Below are 19,587 nucleotides of genomic sequence, written 5' to 3' on the forward strand. Positions count from 1 at the left end.
GGGGGGGTGAGAGAGAGAGAGAGAGAGAGCGGGGTGAGTGCTGGCTGCTGTTCGAACTGTCAAAATAATCTCCTCCTAACCCTTTGTTCCGATCTCTCTCTCTCCCTCCCTCCCTCTCTCCCCAGCCTGCTTTCTTTAATCTCACTCGTCCCTTCCATCTCTTTCCCTTCCCTATCTCTAACCCCCCTCTCTTTACTTTCTTTCCATCTCTCCTTTCCCCTCTCCCCTCTTTCCTCGCCTCGCTTTCTCTGCCTCTTTCTCCTCTCTTGCTGCCTCCTTCCTCTCTAACCTCTGCCTCAGCCCTTCTTTCTCACTTTCTGTCTCCTTCTCTGTCTCTCTCTCTCCTTCTTCTCTCTTTATCCCTCCATCTCATTCTATTTCTCCCCTTTTCCTTTCTCCCTCTCCCCCTTTCTCTCACTGTCTCTTTCATTTCTATCTCTCTATCTCTCCCTCTCTGTCTGTCTGTCTCTCTCTCTCTGTCTCTCTGTCTGTCTCTCTCTCTCTCTGTCTCTCTCTCTCTCTGTGTCTCTGTCTGTCTCTCTCTCTCTCTCCTTTCTCTGTCTCTATCTCTCTGTCTCCCTGTCTCTCTCTATCTCCTTTCTCTGTCTCTCTCTCTGTCTCTCTCTCTGTCTCTCTCTCTATCTCTCTCTCTATCTCTCTCTGTCTCTCTCTCTGTCTCTCTCTCTGTCTCTCTGTCTCTCTCTCCTTTCTCTGTCTCTATCTCTCTGTCTCCCTTTCTCTCTCTCTTTCTCTCCATTCTCTGTCTCTCTCTCTCTCTCTGTCGCTCTCTCTCTCTCTGTCTGTCTCTCTCTCTCTCCTTTCTCTGTCTCTCTGTTCCTCTCTCTGTCTCTCTCTGTCGCTCTCTCTCTCTGTCTCTCTCTCCTTTCTCTGTCTCTCTCTCTGTCTCTCTATCCTTTCTCTGTCTCTCTCTCTCTGTTTCTCTTTTTCTCTCTCGTTTCTCTCTCTCTTTTTCATCCCCTCTTCTTTATCTCGATCTCTCTCTCTTTTACCTCTGTTTCTCTCCTTTCTCAGTCTCCCTCCTTTCTCTCCATCTCTCTCTCCCTGTCTCACTCTCTCCTTTCTCTCTCTTTTTCCCCCCTCATTCCCTTTCTCTCTCCCTCTCTCTCTCTCTCCTTCCCTGCTGTGCGTTCTCACAATTCTACCAACTTCCTGCCATTCGTATAAACCTTACAAAATGCTTCTTGAACCTCCAAGGCTGCCAGGAAGTGACCAACCCAGTGTTTTTGTTAAGCGAGGCCTCAGTGCAAGTTGTTGGTGTGTTTTTGGTCAATAACTGACCAGCGGATGGACCGAGCTGATGATTGGGTATCGGTCCATGAACTGCGATGGCCTTGTGTGCTCACTGCACTGAACGAGACCCAGGCTGTGGTTCGACTTTGACTGAGTTGCAATAATAATGGGCAGCCACCTGTTTCTGGAGTTTTGAAGAGGCAGAGTCTTCACCGGAAAATCCTCAGGGAAGCTTTTCCATGTTTGTCAAACGCGCTTTCCACTATGTAAACGTTTGGCCCCCGGCCACATAGCTGAGGCTAAACCATCAGAAAAGGACTCAGAAACATGAGTGAATAATTGAAGACCATCCCTCTAATCCCCTAACTCTCCCATCGAAGACCATCCCTCTAATCCCTTAACTCTCCCATCGAAGACCATCACTCTAATCCCCTAACTCTCCCATCGAAGACCCTCCCTCTAATCCCCTAACTCCCCCATCGAAGACCATCCCTCTAATCCCCTAACTCTCCCATCGAAGGCCTTCCCTCTAATCCCCTAACTCCCTCATCGAAGACCATCACCAACCATTGACAAGTTTTGTGTAGAAGGCACATGAATCAAAATGAATCTATTGATTGTTAATTGTTGGTGAGTGAGTGGTCAGTCCAGGGAGTGAGCCCATTCAGCAGACAGTAAGCACTGATTTACCCCCAATGCAAATAAAATAGCAATGCTTCAGGAACTAACACTGTGGGACTCAGCGTAAGTGTGATGTGTGGTGACTGTGGTGAGGAGGTACAGATAAAATTGGACTGAAGCAAAATACTGCAGATGCTGGAAATCTGTATTAAAAACAGAAAATGCTGGAAAAACTCAGCAGGTCTGACAGCATCGGTGGAGAGTGAAACAGGGTTAACGTTTCGAGTCCGTATGACTCTCCTTCAGAGCTAAAGGGAGGTAGAAAACGGGATGGATATTGCATTGTTTAGGGGTGGAGCAGGTAGAGTCAAATAGTAGGGTTAGGGATTGGTGGGAGCTCAGGAGGGTTCGACAAAGATGTCATGGACGCAGCACAAAGGGAGAGTTAAAGACTAAAGAAGGTGCGGATAGTGGCCTCAAGGTGAGATAGCAGAGTGTGTTAACAGCAGAAGAAGGGTCACCCAACTCTGTGAAAGCACAACATAAGTGACAGATGGCCCTGTGTGGGTACGGGTGGGAATGGGGGAGTGGGGGAAGTTTGGGGAAGAACGGTTATAAAATATATAAATATTTTAAAAAGGATCCTTTTGCCCCAACCCCCTCCCCCTGCTGCCCCCCCCTCCATCTCCCCCCACCTTCCGACCCCCACACAGGGCCATCTGTCACTTATGTTGTTCTTTCACAGAGTGGGGTAACCCTCGTTCTGAGATTAACACACTCTGCTATCTCACCTTGACACCACTATCCGCACCTTCTTTAGTCTTTAACGCTCCCTTTGTCCTGTGCCCGTGACATCTCTGTCAAATCTCTCCTGAGTTCCCACCAATCCCTGACCTTCTTAAACAGCATGAAATCCCTCGCATTTTCCGCTGCTATTCGGCTCTGAAGGAGAGTCATACAGACTGGAAAGGCTGACTCCATTTCCCTCCCCACAGATGCTGCCAGACCTGCTGAGTTTTTCCAGCATTTTCTGTTTTTATAACTGGTTTCTAAAGCCTCCAGCCCTGGGAGAATCCCCTCAGCTCATGCCTGGGTCTCTTGTAGACTCATTGATAAAGACTCATAACGCTGATAGGTCAAGAAATCATGAGCACTGTACGTGACTACCAGTAGGAGGCAAACTCAAAGGACCTTGGTGATTTTATGATCTGGAAATTTCTACGTTTCGTGACTTATACTGAGTGTAGAATTAGGAATTCTTCTACTCACATTCCTCTTTATAGGAATGTCTTCTGTTATTCTCTATCTCCACTCTTAATCTCTCCAATCCATCCTGCAGCCCCCACCTCACCCCCTTCGTGATGAACCCCATCAGTGGTAACCTCTACATCAGAGACATCATGAATACTTCTGCTTATTCTTTCATGGGATGGGCCAGCATTTATTGCCCATCCCTAATTGCCCCTTGAGAAGGTGGGGGGTGAGCCGCCTTCTTGAGCCGCTGCAGTCCCTGTGGTGTAGGTATACCCACCGTGCTGTTAGGGAGGGAGTTCCAGGATTTTGACCCAGCGACAGTGAAGGAACGGCCGATATATTTCCAAGTCAGGATGGTGAGGGGCTCGGAGGGGAACTTCCAGGTGGTGGTGTTCCCCATGTGTCTGCTGCCCTTGTCCTTCTAGATAGTAGTGGTCGTGGGTTTGGAAGGTGCTGTTGAAGGAGCCTTGGTGAGTTGCTGCAGTGCATCTTGTAGATGGTACACACACTGCTGCTACTGTGCGTCGGTGGTGGAGGGAGTGAATGTTTGTGGATGGGGTGCCGATCAAGCGGGGCTGCTTTGTCCTGGATGGTGTCGAGCTTCTTGAGTGTTGTGGGAGCTGCACTCATCTAGGCAAGTGGATGTATTCCATCACACTCCTGACTTGTGCGTTGTAGATGGTGGACAGACTTTGGGGAGTCAGGAGTTGAGTTACTCTCCGCAGGATTCCCAGCCTCTGACCTGCTCTTGTAGCCACAGTATTTATATGGCTGGTCCAGTTCAGTTTCTAGTCAATGGTAAACCCCCAGGATGAAGGTGATTGATAAAAGTTGGTGTGAATTTTGACACCAGATCTATTTTTGAAACAATCACATTGCACCTTTCTCTCATTGACTGAATTATATAACACTGTCTCTACAAAAATGAGAGAGAAGGAGAATGAAACGTCATTGAGGTTTGGCACCTGAATCAAATTGCCTTCTCCCTGACTGCAGTTACAGATGCAATACGACTCCTGCCGACTGCCCATCCCTCCACTCGCTGTCTGAATGATCGGCCTCTCCCTCTCTGAGAGGCCCATTCACCCAGCCTCACCCCAACCTCCATCATAATCACTGACCCATTCAGACTCGCACCCAATCGATGTGCAAATGCTCATCTTTCTTTTCAAATCCCTCTAAGGTCTCCTCGTTCACACCTCCCTATCTCTGTAACCTCCTCCAGCCCCTACACCCTGCCTATCTCTGTAACCTTCTCCAGCCCCTACACCCCTCCCTATCTCTGTAACCTCCTCCAGCCCCTACACCCCTCCCTATCTCTGTAACCTCCTCCAGCCCCTACATCCCTCCCTATCACTGTAACCTCCTCCAGCCCCTACACCCCTCCCTATCTCTGTAACCTCCTCCAGCCCCTACACCCCTCCCTATCTCTGTAACCTACTCCAGCCCCTACACCTATCCCGATCTCTGTAACATCCTCCAGCCCCTACACACCTCCCTATCTCTGTAACATCCTCCAGCCCCTACACCCCTCCCTATCTCTGTAACCTCCTCCAGCCCCTACACCCCTCCCTATCTCTGTAGCCTCCTCCAGACCCTACACCCCTCCCTATCTCTGTAACCTCCTCCAGCCCCTACACCCCTCCCTATCTCTGTAATCTCCTCCAGCCTCTATACCCCTCCCTATCTCTGTAACCTCCTCCAGTCGCTACACCCCTCCCTATCTCTGTAACCTCCTCCAGCCCCTACACCCCTCCCTATCTCTGTAACCTCCTCCAGCCTCTACGCCCCTCCCTATCTCTGTAACCTCCTCCAGTCCCTACACCCCTCCCTATCTCTGTAACCTCCTCCAGCCTCAACACCCCTCCCTATCTCCGTAACCTCCGCCAGCCCCTACACCCCTCCCTATCTCTGTAACCTCCTCCAGCCCGTACACCCCTCCCTATCTCTGTAACCTCCTCCAGGCCCGAAACCCCTCCCTATCACTGTAAGCTCCTCCTGTACCTACACCCCTCCCTATCTCTGTAACCTCCTCCAGCCCTTACACCCCTCCCTATCTCTGTAACCTCCTCCAGCCCCTACACCCCTCCCTAACTCTGTAACCTCCTCCAGCCCCTACACCCCTCCCTATCTCTGTAACCTCCTCCAGCCACTACACCCCCTCCCTATTTCTGTAACCTCCTCCAGCCCCTACAAACCTCCCTATTTCTGTAACCTCCTCCAGCCCCTACACCCCTCCCTATCTCTGTAACCTCCTCCAGCCTCTACACACCTCCCTATCTCTGTAACCTCCTCCAGCCCCTACACCTCCTCCCTATCTCTGTAAACTCCTCCAGCACCTATACCCTTCCCTATCTCTGCAACCTCCTCCAGCCTCAACACTCCTCCCTATCTCTGTAACACCCTCCACTCCCTACACCCCTCCCTATCTCAGTAACCACCTCCAGCCCCTACACCCCACCCTAACTATGTAACCTACTCCACTCCCTACACCCCTACCTATCTCTGTAACCTCCTCCAGCCCCTACACACCCTCCCTATCTCTGTAACCTCCTCCAGTTATTACACCCCTCCCTATCTCTGTAACCTCCTCCAGCCCCTACACCCCGCCCTATCTCTGTAACCTCCTCCAGCCCCTACACCCCTCCCTATCTCTGTAACCTCCTCCAGCCCCTACACCCTCCCTATCTCTGTAACCTCCTCCAGCCCCTACTCCCCCTCCCTATCTCTGTAACCTCCTCCAGCCCCTACACCCCTCCCTATCTCTGTAACCTCCTCCAGCCCCTACTCCCCCTCCCTATCTCTGTAAACTCCTCCAGCCCCTACACACCTCCCAATCTCTGGAACCTCCTCCAGCCCCTACACCCCTCCCTATCTCTGTAACCTCCTCCAGCCCCGACACCCCCTCCCTATCACTGTAAGCTCCTCCTGTACCTACACCCCTCCTTATCTCTGTAACCTCCTCCAGCCACTACAACCCACCCTATCTCTGTAAACTCCGCCAGCCCCTACACCCCTCCCTAACTCTATAACCTCCTCCAGCCCATACACCCCTCCCTATCTCTGTAACCTCCTCTAGCCCCTACACCCCTCCCTATCTCTGTAACCTCCTCCATCACCTACACCCCTCCCTATCTCTGTAACCTCCTCCAGCCCCTACACCCCTCCCTATCTCTGTAACCTCCTCCAGCCCCTACACCCCTCCCTATCTCTGTAACCTCCTCCAGCCCCTACTCCCCCTCCCTATCTCTGTAACCTCCTCCAGCCCCTACACCCCTCCCTATCTCTGTAACCTCCTCCAGCCCCTACTCCCCCTCCCTATCTCTGTAACCTCCTCCAGTCCCTACACCCCTCCCTATCTCTGTAACCTCCTCCAGCCTCAACACCCCTCCCTATCTCCATAACCTCCGCCAGCCCCTACACCCCTCCCTATCTCTGTAACCTCCTCCAGCCCCTACACCCCTCCCTATCTCTGTAACCTCCTCCAGCCCCGACACCCCCTCCCTATCACTGTAAGCTCCTCCTGTACCTACACCCCTCCTTATCTCTGTAACCTCCTCCAGCCCCTACACCCCTCCCTATCTCTGTAACCTCCTCCAGCCACTACACCCCCTCCCTATCTCTGGAACCTCCTCCAGCCCCTATACCCCCTCCCTATCTCTGTAAACTCCTCCAGCCTCTACACACCTCCCTATCTCTGTAACCTCCTCCAGCCCCTACACCTCCTCCCTATCTCTGTAACCTCCTCCAGCACCTATACCCTTCCCGATCTCTGCAACCTCCTCCAGCCTCAACACTCCTCCCTATCTCTGTAACACCCTCCACTCCCTACACCCCTCCATATCTCAGTAACCACCTCCAGCCCCTACACCCCACCCTATCTCTGTAACCTCCTCCAGCCCCTACACCCCGCCCTATCTCTGTAATCTCCTCCAACCCCTACACCCCATCCCTATCTCTGTAACCCCCGGCAAACCGTACACCCCTCCCTATCTCTGTAACCCCCTCCAGCCCCTACACCCCTCCCTAACTCTGTAACCTCCTCCAGCCCCTACACCCCTCCCTATCTCTGTAACCTCATCCAGCCCCTACTCCCCCTCCCTATCTCTGTAACCTCCTCCAGCCCCTACACCCCTCCCTATCTCTGTAACCTCCTCCAGCCCCTACACCCCTCCCTATCTCTGTAACCTCCTCCAGCCCCTACACCCCTCCCTATCACTGTAACCTCCTCCAGCCCCTACACCCCTCCCTATCTCTGTAACCTCCTCCAGCCCCTACACCCCTCCCTATCTCTGTAACCTCCTCCAGCCCCTACACCCCTCCCTATCTCTGTAACCTCCTCCAGCCCCTACACCCCTCCCTATCTCTGTAACCTCCTCCAGCCCCTACTCCCCCTCCCTATCTCTGTAACCTCCTCCAGCCCCTACACCCCTCCCTATCTCTGTAACCTCCTCCAGCCCCTACACCCCTCCCTATCTCTGTAACCTCCTCCAGCCCCTACACCCCTCCCTATCTCTGTAACCTCCTCCAGCCCCTACTCCCCCTCCCTATCTCTGTAACCTCCTCCAGCCCCTACTCCCCCTCCCTATCTCTGTAACCTCCTCCAGCCCCTACAATCCTCCCTATTTCTGTAACCTCCTCCAGCCCCTACACCCCTGCCTATCTCTGTAAACTCGTCCAGCCCCTACACCCCTCCCTATCTCTGTAACCTCCTCCAGCCCCTACACCCCTCCCTATCTCTGTAACCTCCTCCAGCCCCTACACCCCTCCCTATCTCTGTAACCTGCTCCAGCCCCTACACCCCTCCCTATCTCTGTAACCTCCTCCAGCCCCTACAATCCTCCCGATCTCTGTAACCTCCTCCAGCCCCTACACCCTCCCTATCTCTATAACTTCCTCCAGCCCCTACACCCCTCCGAGATCTCTGCTCTCCTCCCATTCCGGCCTCTTGCCCATCCCCCCAATTCCCATCGCTCCACCATTGGCGGCCGTGCCTTCAGCTACCTGGGGGGCCCTGAGGTCTGGAACCCCCTCCCTCAACCTTTCTGTCTCTCTCTCTCTCTCTCTCTCTCTCTCCTCCTTTAAGACGCTCCTTAAAACCGACCTCTCTGACCGCGCTATTGGTCACCCCGTCCCTAATATCTCCTCAGGCATCTCGGGGTCAAACCCCATCTGAACGCGCTCTTGTGAAGCAGCTTGGGATGTTTTTAGGTGCTACATAAATGCAAGATATTGCTGTTGAATTAAAGACACAGAGAGTGTTCCATGGGTCACTAACGTCCCTTTAGGGGTAGGGAAATCTGGCGTCCTTACCCTGGTCTGGCCTCCACGTGACTCCAGACCCACAGCCACGTGGTCGACTCTCCGAGCAAGGGAATTTCGGGATGGGCAATAAATGCTGGCCTAGCCAGTGACACCCACATCCCATGAACGTATCCAAAAAATATATATAGATTCGACGGGATGATGCCTGGTTCAGTGAACTGTGGTTATGAGAAGGAACTGGATCTACCGGCCACATTCCCCATCAGAGCAGAGCAAGCGAAGGGGATGTTTTAATGGGGCTTTTGTTCTGGAGATGAGGGAGTTAGCGATGAGGGGGTCATCAGGGTGGAACAGTCACTTGGAGAGTGAGGACTGAGGTTAGAAGCGATGTATCCACACGGAGCGTTGCCAGACCAAGGAATTACTGGGATTGGTGGAGGGAGAGACAATATTACATCTCTCGAGGGTAAACGCGATCAGTAATTTGGACCTGAGGGTGATCACATGGCGCGAGGAGGGGTTGTGGTGGTGTCACAGTCTCATGAGGAGGGGTCGGCCATTTTGGACTGAGGTGAGGAGAAATCTCCCAAGTGCGAATTGGGGGCATGACCTTATTGAATGGCGGAGCAGACTCGAGGGGCCGAGTGGTCACTCGGCCCCTCGAGTCTGCTCCGCGATTCAATAAGATCATGGTGGCTCTGATTGTAACCTCCCACCTACCCCCCCGATGACCTTTCACCCCCTTGATAATCGAGAACCTATCCACCTCTGCCTTACAAAATATTCCAAGAATTTGCTTCCACCACCTTTTGGGGAAGGGATTTCCAAAGACTTACGACTCTCTTGGAGAAAAAAATTCTGCTCATCTCTGTCTGAAATGGGTGACCCCTTGTTTTTAAACAGTGACCCCCTAGTTCTAGATTCTACCACAAGGGAAAACACGCTCTCCACATCCACCCTGTCAAGACCCCTCAGGATCTTATAGATTTCAATCAAGTCGCCTCTTACTCTTCTAAACTCCAGTGGATACAAGCCTAGAGTCAGTGCTGAAGGAGCGCCGCACTGTCGGAGGGTCAGTACTGAGGGAGCGCCGCACTGTCGGAGGGTCAGTACTGAGGGAGCGCCGCACTGTCGGAGGGTCAGTGCTGAGGGAGCGCCGCACTGTTGGAGGGTCAGTACTGAGGGAGTGCAGCACTGTCGGAGGGTCAGTACTGAGGGAGTGCCACACTGTCGGAGGGTCAGTACTGAGTGAGCGCCACACTGTCGGAAGGTCAGTGCTGAGGGAGCGCCGCACTGTCGGAGGGTCAGTGCTGAGGGAGTGCCACACTGTCGGAAGGTCAGTGCTGAGGGAGCGCCGCACTGTCGGAGGGTCAGTGCTGAGGGAGCGCCGCACTGTCGGAGGGTCAGTACTGAGGGAGTGCCGCACTGTCGGAGGGTTAGTGCTGAGGGAGTGCCACACTGTCAGAGGGTCAGTACTGAGTGAGCGCCGCACTGTCGGAAGGTCAGTACTGAGGGAGCGCCGCACTGTCGGAGGGTCAGTACTGAGGGAGCGCCGCACTGTCGGAGGGTCAGTACTGAGGGAGCGCCGCACTGTCGGAGGGTCAGTACTGAGGGAGCGCCGCACTGTCGGAGGGTCAGTACTGAGGGAGCGCCGCACTGTCGGAGGGTCAGTACTGAGGGAGCGCCACACTGTCGGAGGGTCAGTACTGAGGGAGCGCCACACTGTCGGAGGGTCAGTACTGAGGGAGCGCTGCACTGGCGGAGGGTCAGTACTGAGGGAGCGCCGCACTGTCAGAGGGTCAGTGCTGAGGGAGCGCGGCACTGTCGGAGGGTCAGTACTGAGGGAGTGCCGCACTGTGGGAGGGTCAGTACTGAGGGAGTGCCGCACTGTCAGAGGGTCAGTACTGAGGGAGGGCCGCACTGTCAGAGGGTCAGTACTGAGGGAGTGCTGCACTGTCTGAGGGTCAGTACTGAGGGAGTGCCGCACTGTCAGAGGGTCAGTATTGAGGGAGGGCCGCACTGTCGGAGGGTCAGTACTGAGGGAGCGCCGCACTGTCGGAGGGTCAGTACTGAGGGAGCGCCGCACTGTCAGAAGGTCAGTACTGAGGGAGTGCCGCACTGTCGGAGAGTCAGTACTGAGGGAGTGCCGCACTGTGGGAGGGTCAGTACTGAGGGAGCGCTGCACTGTCGGAGGGTCAGTACTGAGGGAGCGCTGCACTGTCGGAGGGTCAGTACTGAGGGAGTGCCGCACTGTCGGAGAGTCAGTACTGAGGGAGTGCTGCACTGTCGGAGAGTCAGTACTGAGGGAGTGCTGCACTGTCGGAGAGTCAGTACTGAGGGAGTGCTGCACTGTGGGAGGGTCAGTACTGAGGGAGCGCCGCACTGTCGGAGAGTCAGTACTGAGGGAGTGCTGCACTGTCAGAGGGTCAGTACTGAGGGAGGGCTGCACTGTCGGAGAGTCAGTACTGAGGGAGGGCTGCACTGTGGGAGGGTCAGTACTGAGGGAGCGCTGCACTGTCGGTGGTGCCGTCATTCAGAGTGAGCCGTTATACCAGGGCCTCCGTTTGCCCCCGGGATGGGTGTAACCGATTTCACGGCCGCTGTTGGAGGAAGGGCTGAGCGGGTGGTTGGAGGTGGCAGGGGGTGGGGGGGGGTGGTTGTGGTGGGTGGCTGGGGAGTTCCCCCCTGGTGTCCCGGGGCCAATATTTACCACTGAACCCACGTCACCAAAAATAAGATGAGGGGCCTGGTGTGGGCAGGGGCTTCACAGCCCCATCGGGGTGGGGGGGGGGGTGTTGGGGAGGCGGTGGGGTGGCGGGCAGGACTGAAAAACCCAGCGAGCCCTTCAAAATCCCATTACCCTCCTGCCAACAGGGGGGGCAGTAAAACTCCACCTTGTGGGCGGAGCCTAGCATGGCCCCTCCTCACCCCTCCCTCCCCCCACCCCTAATCCCCGACCACCCCCACCCACCCACCCCACCCCCCACATACACACTATAGCTGTGACTGTTCTCTGAAAATGGCTGTGATGCGTATCGGAGAGATACGCGGTGCCAACAGGTGCCAGGGCAATTCAGGTTGGCACAGCAAAGTAAAGGGCACCATGATCGACAGGGAGTGGCTCCCTCCAGTCAGTGTTCGACTCAGAGATAGGGAGAGGTGTAGGGGCTGGAGGAGGTTACAGAGATAGGGAGGGGTGTAGGGGCTGGAGGAGGTTACAGAGATAGGTAGGGCTGTAGGGGCTGGAGGAGGTTACAGAGATAGGGATGGGTGTAGGGGCTGGAGGAGGTTACAGAGATAGGGAGGGGTGTAGGGGCTGGACGAGGTTACAGAGATAGGGAGGGGTGTAGGGGCTGGAGGAGGGGTGTCGGGGCTGGAGGAGGGGTGTAGGGGCTGGAGGAGGGGTGTAGGGGCTGGAGGAGGGGTGTCGGGGCTGGAGGAGGGGTGTCGGGGCTGGAGGAGGGGTGTCGGGGCTGGAGGAGGGGTGTCGGGGCTGGAGGAGGGGTGTAGGGGCTGGAGGAGGGGTGTAGGGGCTGGAGGAGGGGTGTCGGGGCTGGAGGAGGGGTGTCGGGGCTGGAGGAGGGGTGTAGGGGCTGGAGCAGGGGTGTCAGGGCTGGAGGAGGGGTATAGGGGCTGGAGGAGGGGTGTAGGGGCTGGAGGAGGGGTGTCGGGGCTGGAGGAGGTTACTGGGCCCTGATGTGAAAGCCCGCGATGAATTTCTGCCCAGTTTCTGTTGCCTGTTTTAGCTGCTAAAACTGTGAAATAACAACTTTGGCCGTGAATTTGCAAATCAGCTCTCACCGTGCACACATGGCGTGTTAGATTCAACCTCATTGTTCATTCTGTTCTCTGCTGAGAACCATTCACACGCCTACACTTCTCTAGGTAGTAGGCAGAAACCTCTCTGAACACCAAAATGCCATGTCCTTACCCACTCCTGACTCTACCAGTTCCTGCTCAGTTTCTGTTCCATGGGAGCTCATCTCTAACTTCTCTCCCTCAGTCCAGCTGCCTGGCAATTGCCAATAACAGTTTATATTTCCATAACCCTTTTATGCCCATAAAACATCCCAAGACACTTCATAATCAGAAAGAATTTGACCCCGAGACACGTGAGGAGATATTAGGGACAGGGTGGCCAAAAGCGTGGTCAAAGAGGTCAGTTTTAAGGAGCTTCTTTAAGGAGGAGAGATAGAGAGAGACAGAGAGAGAGAGAGAGAGGCGGAGAGGTTTAGGGAGGGGATTCCAGAGCTCAGGGCCCCCCCCAGGCAGCTGAAGGCTCGGCCGCCAATGGTGGAGCGATGGGAATCGGGGGATGGGCAAGAGGCCGGAATTGGAGGAGTGCAGAGATAGCGGAGGGTTGTAGGGGCTGGAGGAGGTTACAGAGATAGGGAGCGGTGTAGGGAGGGAAGGAGGTTACAGAGATAGGGAGGGGTGTAAGGACTGGAGAAGGTTACAGACAAAGGGAGGGGTGTAGGGGCCAGAGGAGGTTGCAGAGATAGGGAGGGCTGTAGGGACTGGAGGAGGATACAGAGATAGGGAGGGGTGTGGGGCTGGAGGGGGTTACAGAGATAGGAAGGGGTTGGAGGGGCTGGAGGGGATTACAGAGATAGGAAGGGGTTTGAGGGGCAGGAGGGGATTACAGAGATAGCGAGGGGTGTAGGGACTGAAGAAGATTACAGAGATAGGGAGAGGTGTAGGGGCTGGAGAGGGTTACAGAGATAGGGAGGGGTGTAGGGGCTGGAGTGGGTTACGGAGATAGGGAGGGGTGTAGGGACTCAAGGAGGTTACACAGACAGGGAGGGGTGTAGGGGCTGGAGGAGGTTACAGAGAAACAGAGGGGTGTAGGGGCCGGAGGAGGTTACAAAGATAGGGAGGGGTGTAAGTACTGGAGGAGGTTACAGAGATAGGGAGGGGTGTAGGGGCTGGAGGAGGTTACAGAGATAGTGAGGGTGTCGGGGCAGGAGGAGGTTAGAGAGATAGGGAGGGGTGTAGGGTCTGGAGGAGGTTATCGAGATAGGGAGATGGTGTAGGGGTTGGAGGAGGTTTCAGAGATAGGGAGGGGTGTTGGGGCTGGAGGAGGTTACAGAGATAGGGAGGAGTGTAGGGGCTGGAGGATGTTACAGAAATACGGAGGGGTGTAGGGGCTGGAGAAGGTTACAGAGATAGGGAGGGGTGTAAGGACTGGAGAAGGTTACAGAGAAAGGGAGGGGTGTAGGGGCCAGAGGAGTTTACAGAGATAGGGAGGGCTGTAGGGGCTGGAGGAGGTTACAGAGATAAGGAGGGGTGTGGGGCTGGAGGGGGTTACAGAGATAGGAAGGGGTTGGAGGGGCTGGAGGGGGTTACAGAGATAGCAAGGGGTGTAGGGGCTGAAGGAGGTTACAGAGATATGGAGAGGTGCAGGGGCTGGAGGAGGTAACAGAGATAGAGAGGGGTGTAGGGGCTGGAGGGGTTTACGGAGATAGGGAGGGGTGTAGGGACTCGAGGAGGTTGCAGAGATAGGGAGGGGTGTAGGGGCTGGGGGATTTTACAGAGATAGGGAGGGGTGTAGGGGCTGGAGGAGGTTACAGAGATAGGGAGGGGTGTAAGTGCTGGAGGAGGTTACAGAGATAGGGAGGGGTGTAGGGACTGGAGGAGTTTACAGAGATAGGGAGGGGTGTAAATGCTGGAGGAGGTTACAGAGATAGGGAGGGGTGTAGTGACTGGAGGAGGTTACAGAGATAGGGAGGGTTGTAGGGGCTGGAGGAGGTTACAGAGATAGGGAGGGGTGTAGGGGCTGGAGGAGGTTACAGAGATAGGGAGGGGTGTTGTGGCTGGAGGAGGTTACAGAGATAGGGAGGAGTGTAGGGGCTGGAGGAGGTTACAGAGAAAGGGAGGAGTGTAGGGGCTGGAGGAGGTTACAGAAATACGGAGCGGTGTAGGGGCTGCAGAAGTTTCAAAGATAGGGAGGGGTGTAAGGGCCGGAGGAGGTTACAGACATAGGGAGGGGTGTAGGGGCCAGAGGAGGTCACAGAGATAGGGAGGGGTGTAGGGGCTGGAGGCGGTTACAGAGATAGGGAGGGGTGTAGGGGCTGGAGGAGGTTACAGAGACAGTGAGGGGTGTAGGGGCTGGAGGAGGTTACAGAGATAGGGAGGGGTGTAGGGGTTGGAGGAGGTTACAGAGATAGGGAGGGGTGTAGGGGCTGGAGGAGGTTACAGAGACAGGGAGGGGTGTAGGGACTGGAGGAGGTTACAGAGATAGGGAGCGGTGTAGGGGCTGGAGGATGTTACAGAGATAGGGAGGGGTGTAGGGGCTGGAGGAGGTTACAGAGATAGGGAGGGGTGTAGGGGCTGGTGGAGGTTACAGAGATAGGGAGGGGTGTAGGGGCTGGAGGAGGTTGCAGAGATAGTTTGGGTTGTAGGGGCTGGAGGAGGTTACAGAGACAGGGAGGGGTGTAGGGGTGGAGGAGGTTACAGAGATAGGGAGGGGTGTAGGAGCTGGAGGAGGTTATAGACAAAGGGAGAGGTGTAGGGGCCAGAGGAGGTTACAGAGATAGGGAGGGCTGTAGGGACTGGAGGAGGATACAGAGATAGGGAGGGGTGTAGGGGCTGGAGGAGGTTACAGAGATAGGGAGGGGTGTAGGTGCTGGAGGGGGTTACAGAGATAGGAAGGGGTTGGAGGGGCTCGAGGGGATTACAGAGAAACTGAGGTGTGTAGGTGTTGGCGGAGGTTACAAAGATAGGGAGGGGTGTAAGTACTGGAGGAGGTTACAGAGATAGTGAGGGTGTCGGGGCTGGAGGAGTTTACAGAGATAGGGAGGGGTGTAGGGGCTGGAGGAGATTATCAAGATAGGGAGGTGGTGTAGGGGTTGGAGGAGGTTTCAGAGATAGGAAGGGGTGTTGGGGCTGGAGGAGGTTACAGAGATAGGGAGGAGTGTAGGGGCTGGAGGATGTTACAGAAATATGGTGGGGTGTAGGGGCTGGAGGAGGTTACAGAGATAGGGAGGGGTGTAGGGGCTGGAGGAGGTTACAGAGATAAGGAGGGGTGTGGGGCTGGAGGGGGTTACAGAGATAGGGAGGGGTGTAAGGACTGGAGAAGGCTCCAGTGAAAGGGAGGGGTGTAGGGGCCAGAGGAGGTTACAGTGATAGGGAGGGGTGTAGGGGCTGGAGGAGGATACAGAGATAGGGATGGGTGTGGGGCTGGAGGGGGTTACAGAGATAGGGAGGGGTGTAAGGACTGGAGAAGGCTCCAGTGAAAGGGAGGGGTGTAGGGGCCAGAGGAGGTTACAGTGATAGGGAGGGGTGTAGGGGCTGGAGGAGGATACAGAGATAGGGATGGGTGTGGGGCTGGAGGGGGTTACAGAGATAGGGAGGGGTTTGAGGGGCAGGAGGGGGTTACAGAGATAGGGAGGGGGTGTAGGGACAGGAGGAGATTACAGAGATAGGGAGGGGTGTAGGGGCTGGAGGAGGATACAGAGATAGGGAGGGGTGTAGTGACTGGAGGAGGTTACAGAGATAGGGATGGGTGTGGGGCTGGAGGGGGTTACAGAGATAGGGAGGGGTTTGAGGGGCAGGAGGGAGTTACAGAGATAGGGAGGGGTGTAGGGACAGGAGGAGATTACTGAGATAGGGAGGGGTGTAGGGGCTGGAGGAGGTTACAGAGATAGGGAGGGGTGTAAGTGCTGGAGGAGGTTACAGAGATAGGGAGGGGTGTAGTGACTGGAGGAGGTTACAGAGATAGGGAGGGTTGTAGGGGCTGGAGGAGTTTACAGAGATAGGGAGGGGTCTAGGGGCTGGAGGAGGTTACAGAGATAGTGAGAGTGCCGGGGCTGGAGGAGGTTATCGAGATAGGGAGGTGGTGTAGGGGTTGGAGGAGGTTTCAGAGATAGGGAGGGGTGTTGTGGCTGGAGGAGGCTACAGAGATAGGGAGGAGTGTAGTGGCTGGAGGAGGTTACAGAAATACGGAGGGGTGTAGGGGCTGGAGAAGGTTACAAAGATAGGGAGGGGTGTAAGGGCTGGATGAGGTTACAGAGATAGGGAGGGTTGTAGGGGCTGGAGGAGGTTAGAGAGATAGGGTGGGGTGTAGGGGCTAGAGGAGGTTATCGAGATAGGGAGGGGTGTAGGGGCTGGAGGAGGTTTCAGAGATAGGGAGGGGTGTTGTGGCTGGAGGAGGTTAGAGAGATAGGGAGGAGTGTAGGGGCTGGAGGAGGTTACAGAGATAGGGAGGGCTGTAGGGAGTGGAGGAGGATACAGAGATAGGGAGGTGTGTGGGGCTGGAGGGGGTTACAGAGATAGGAAGGGGTTGGAGGGGCTGGAGGGGGTTACAGAGATAGGGAGGGGTTTGAGGGGCAGGAGGGGATTACAGAGATAGCGAGGGGTCTAGGGACTGAAGGAGTTTACAGAGATAGGGAGAGGTTTAGGGGCTGGAGGGGGTTACAGAGATAGGGAGTGGTGTAGGGGCTGGAGGGGGTTACGGAGATAGGGAGGGTTGTAGGGGCTGGAGGAGGTTACAGAGATAGGGAGGGGTGTCGGTGCTGGAGGAGGTTAGAGAGATAGGAAGGGGTGTAGGGGCTGGAGGAGGTTACAGAGATCGGGAGGGGTGTAAGGGTTGAAGGAGGTTACAGAGATAGGGAGGGGTGTAGGGACTGCATGAGGTTACAGAGCTAGGAAGGGGTGTAAGTGTTGGAGGAGGTTACAGAGATAGGGAGGGGTGTAGGAGCTGGAGGAGGTTACAGAGACAGGGAGGGGTGTAGGAGCTGGAGGAGGTTACAGAGATAGGGGGTGGTGTAGGGGCTGGAGGAGGTTACAGAGATAGGGAGGGGTGTAAGTGCTGAAGGAGGTTACAGACATAGGGAGGGGTGTAGGGGCTGGAGGAGGTTACAGACATAAGGAGGGGTTTGAGGGGCAGGAGGGGGGTACAGAGATATGGAGGGGTGTAGGGACTGGAGGAGATTACAGAGATAGGGAGGGGTGTAGGGGCTGGAGGAGGTTACAGAGAGAGGGAGGGGTGTAAGTGCTGGAGGAGGTTAGAGATAGTGAGAGTGTCGGGACTGGAGGAGGATAGAGAGATAGGGAGGTGTGTAGGGGCTGGAGGATGTTATCGAGATAGGGAGGTGGTGTAGGGGTTGGAGGAGGTTTCAGAGATAGGGAGGGGTGTTGTGGCTGGAGGAGGTTACAGAGATAGGGAGGAGTGTAGGGGCTGGAGGAGGTTACAGAGAAAGGGAGGAGTGTAGGGGCTGGAGGAGGTTACAGAGATAGGGAGGGGTGTAGGGGCTGGAGGAGGTTACAGAAATACGGAGCGGTGTAGGGGCTGCAGAAGTTTCAAAGATAGGGAGGGGTGTAAGGGCCGGAGGAGGTTACAGACATAGGGAGGGGTGTAGGGGCTGGAGAAGGTTACAGACAAAGTGAGGGGTGTAGGGGCCAGAGGAGGTTACAGAGATAGGGAGGGGTGTAGGGACTGGAGGAGGTTACAGAGATAAGGAGGGGAGTAAGGACTGGAGAAGGCTACAGAGAAAGGGAGGGGTGTAGGGGCCAGAGGAGGTTACAGAGATAGGGAGGGGTGTAGGGACTGGAGGAGGTTACAGAGATAGGGAGGGATGTAGGGGCTGGAGGAGGTTACAGAGACATGGAGCGGTGTAGGGACTGGAGGATGTTACAGAGATAGGGAGGGGTGTAGGGGCTGGAGGAGGTTACAGAGATAGGGAGCGGTGTAGGGGCTGGGGGAGGGTACAGAGATAGGGAGGGGTGTAGGGGCTGGAGGAGGTTATAGAGATAGGGAGGGGTGTAGGGGCTGGAGGAGGTTATAGAGATAGGGAGGGGTGTAGGGGCTGGAGGAGGTTATAGAGATAACGAGGGGTTTGAGGGGCCGGAGGAGGATATAGAGATAGGGAGGGGTTTGAGGGGCCGGAGGAGGATATAGAGATAGGGAGGGGTTTGAGGGGCCGGAGGAGGATACAGAGATAGGGAGGGGTTTGTGTGCCCTGGAGGGGTTTAAACTGAGGAATGAGAATTTCTAAACCCGTGAGTTGCCGAACCAGGGGTCAGTGTAAATGAGCGAACAGAGGATCTTCCACCCGGGAATGTTCCCAATGAGGAAAAGGATAATCTCCCCAATCTAGGGCCTTCCCCCCACCCCCGGACAATCCCCATCCACCCCCGGGTGTCAAACTACCTCCAGGGTCGGATAAAGGAGGGACATTAACATCGGGTAGCGAGCCTTCAGGAAGTCTAGAGGAGTGTCCTGAATGTAGGGGGGGGGGTGATCATAATAACAATAATCCGGAAATCTGGAAGGCAAGGAGAGGGAATAGAAACATACTGACGAGTGAAATCAAGGATAAACAAAGCTAAAGGCGTGAAGAGTGAAAGGCTCACGATGGAAAGAGTCGGCCTGTTTCGAGGCCTAAAGGTTGACATGTGCAGAGGATTATTGGCCTGGTTCTCTCTGGACGGTTCGTGTCCGTTTTCGGGTACGGAGAGAGGGCCGAAGGGGGCAGTGCCGTCGTGGGAGGGGTATGTTGGGGGTGTTGGGAGCGGGGTGTTGGGGGGGGGGGGAGGGGGGTGTTGGGGGGGGTGGTAGGGGGGTGTTGGAGGGGGTGTTGGGGGAGGGGGTGTTGGCGGGGAGGGGGTGTTGGTGTTGGTGTTGGGGGTGGTGTTGGGGGGGGCGGGGGGGGTGTTGGTGTTGGGGGTGGTGTTGGGGGCGGCGGGGGGTGTTGGTGTTGGGGGTGGTGTTGGGGCGGCGGGGGGTGTTGGTGTTGGGGGGGCGGGGGTGTGTTGGTGTTGGGGGTGGTGTTGTGGGGGCGGGGGTGTGTTGGTGTTGGGGGTGGTGTTGGGGGGGCGGGGGGTGTTGGTGTTGGGGGTGGTGTTGGGGGGGCGGGGGGTGTTGGTGTTGGGGGGGGCGGGGGGTGTTGGTGTTGGGGGGGGGGCGGGGGGGGTGTTGGTGTTGGGGGTGGTGTTGGGGGGGCGGGGGTGTGTTGGTGTTGGGGGGGGCGGGGGGTGTTGGTGTTGGGGGGGCGGGGGGTGTTGGTGTTGGGGGGGCGGGGGGTGTTGGTGTTGGGGGTGGTGTTGGGGGGGCGGGTGGTGTTGGTGTTGGGGGTGGTGTTGGGGGGGCGGGGGGTGTTGGTGTTGGGGGGGCGGGGGGTGTTGGTGTTGGGGGTGGTGTTGGGGGGGGCGGGGGTGTGTTGGTGTTGGGGGTGGTGTTGTGGGGGCGGGGTGTGT

General features: G+C 56.0%; 1 protein-coding gene across 1 annotated transcript in view; it reads left to right on the top strand.

The window, feature by feature from the left end:
- The window catches only part of LOC121274325 (interleukin-6 receptor subunit alpha-like), a 63,481-nt gene that overhangs the window by 29,022 nt on the left and 14,872 nt on the right, over nt 1–19,587 (top strand). The window lies entirely within an intron of this gene.

This window comes from Carcharodon carcharias (genome assembly GCF_017639515.1).
Source record: "Carcharodon carcharias isolate sCarCar2 chromosome 36 unlocalized genomic scaffold, sCarCar2.pri SUPER_36_unloc_1, whole genome shotgun sequence".
Taxonomy (NCBI): domain Eukaryota; kingdom Metazoa; phylum Chordata; class Chondrichthyes; order Lamniformes; family Lamnidae; genus Carcharodon; species Carcharodon carcharias.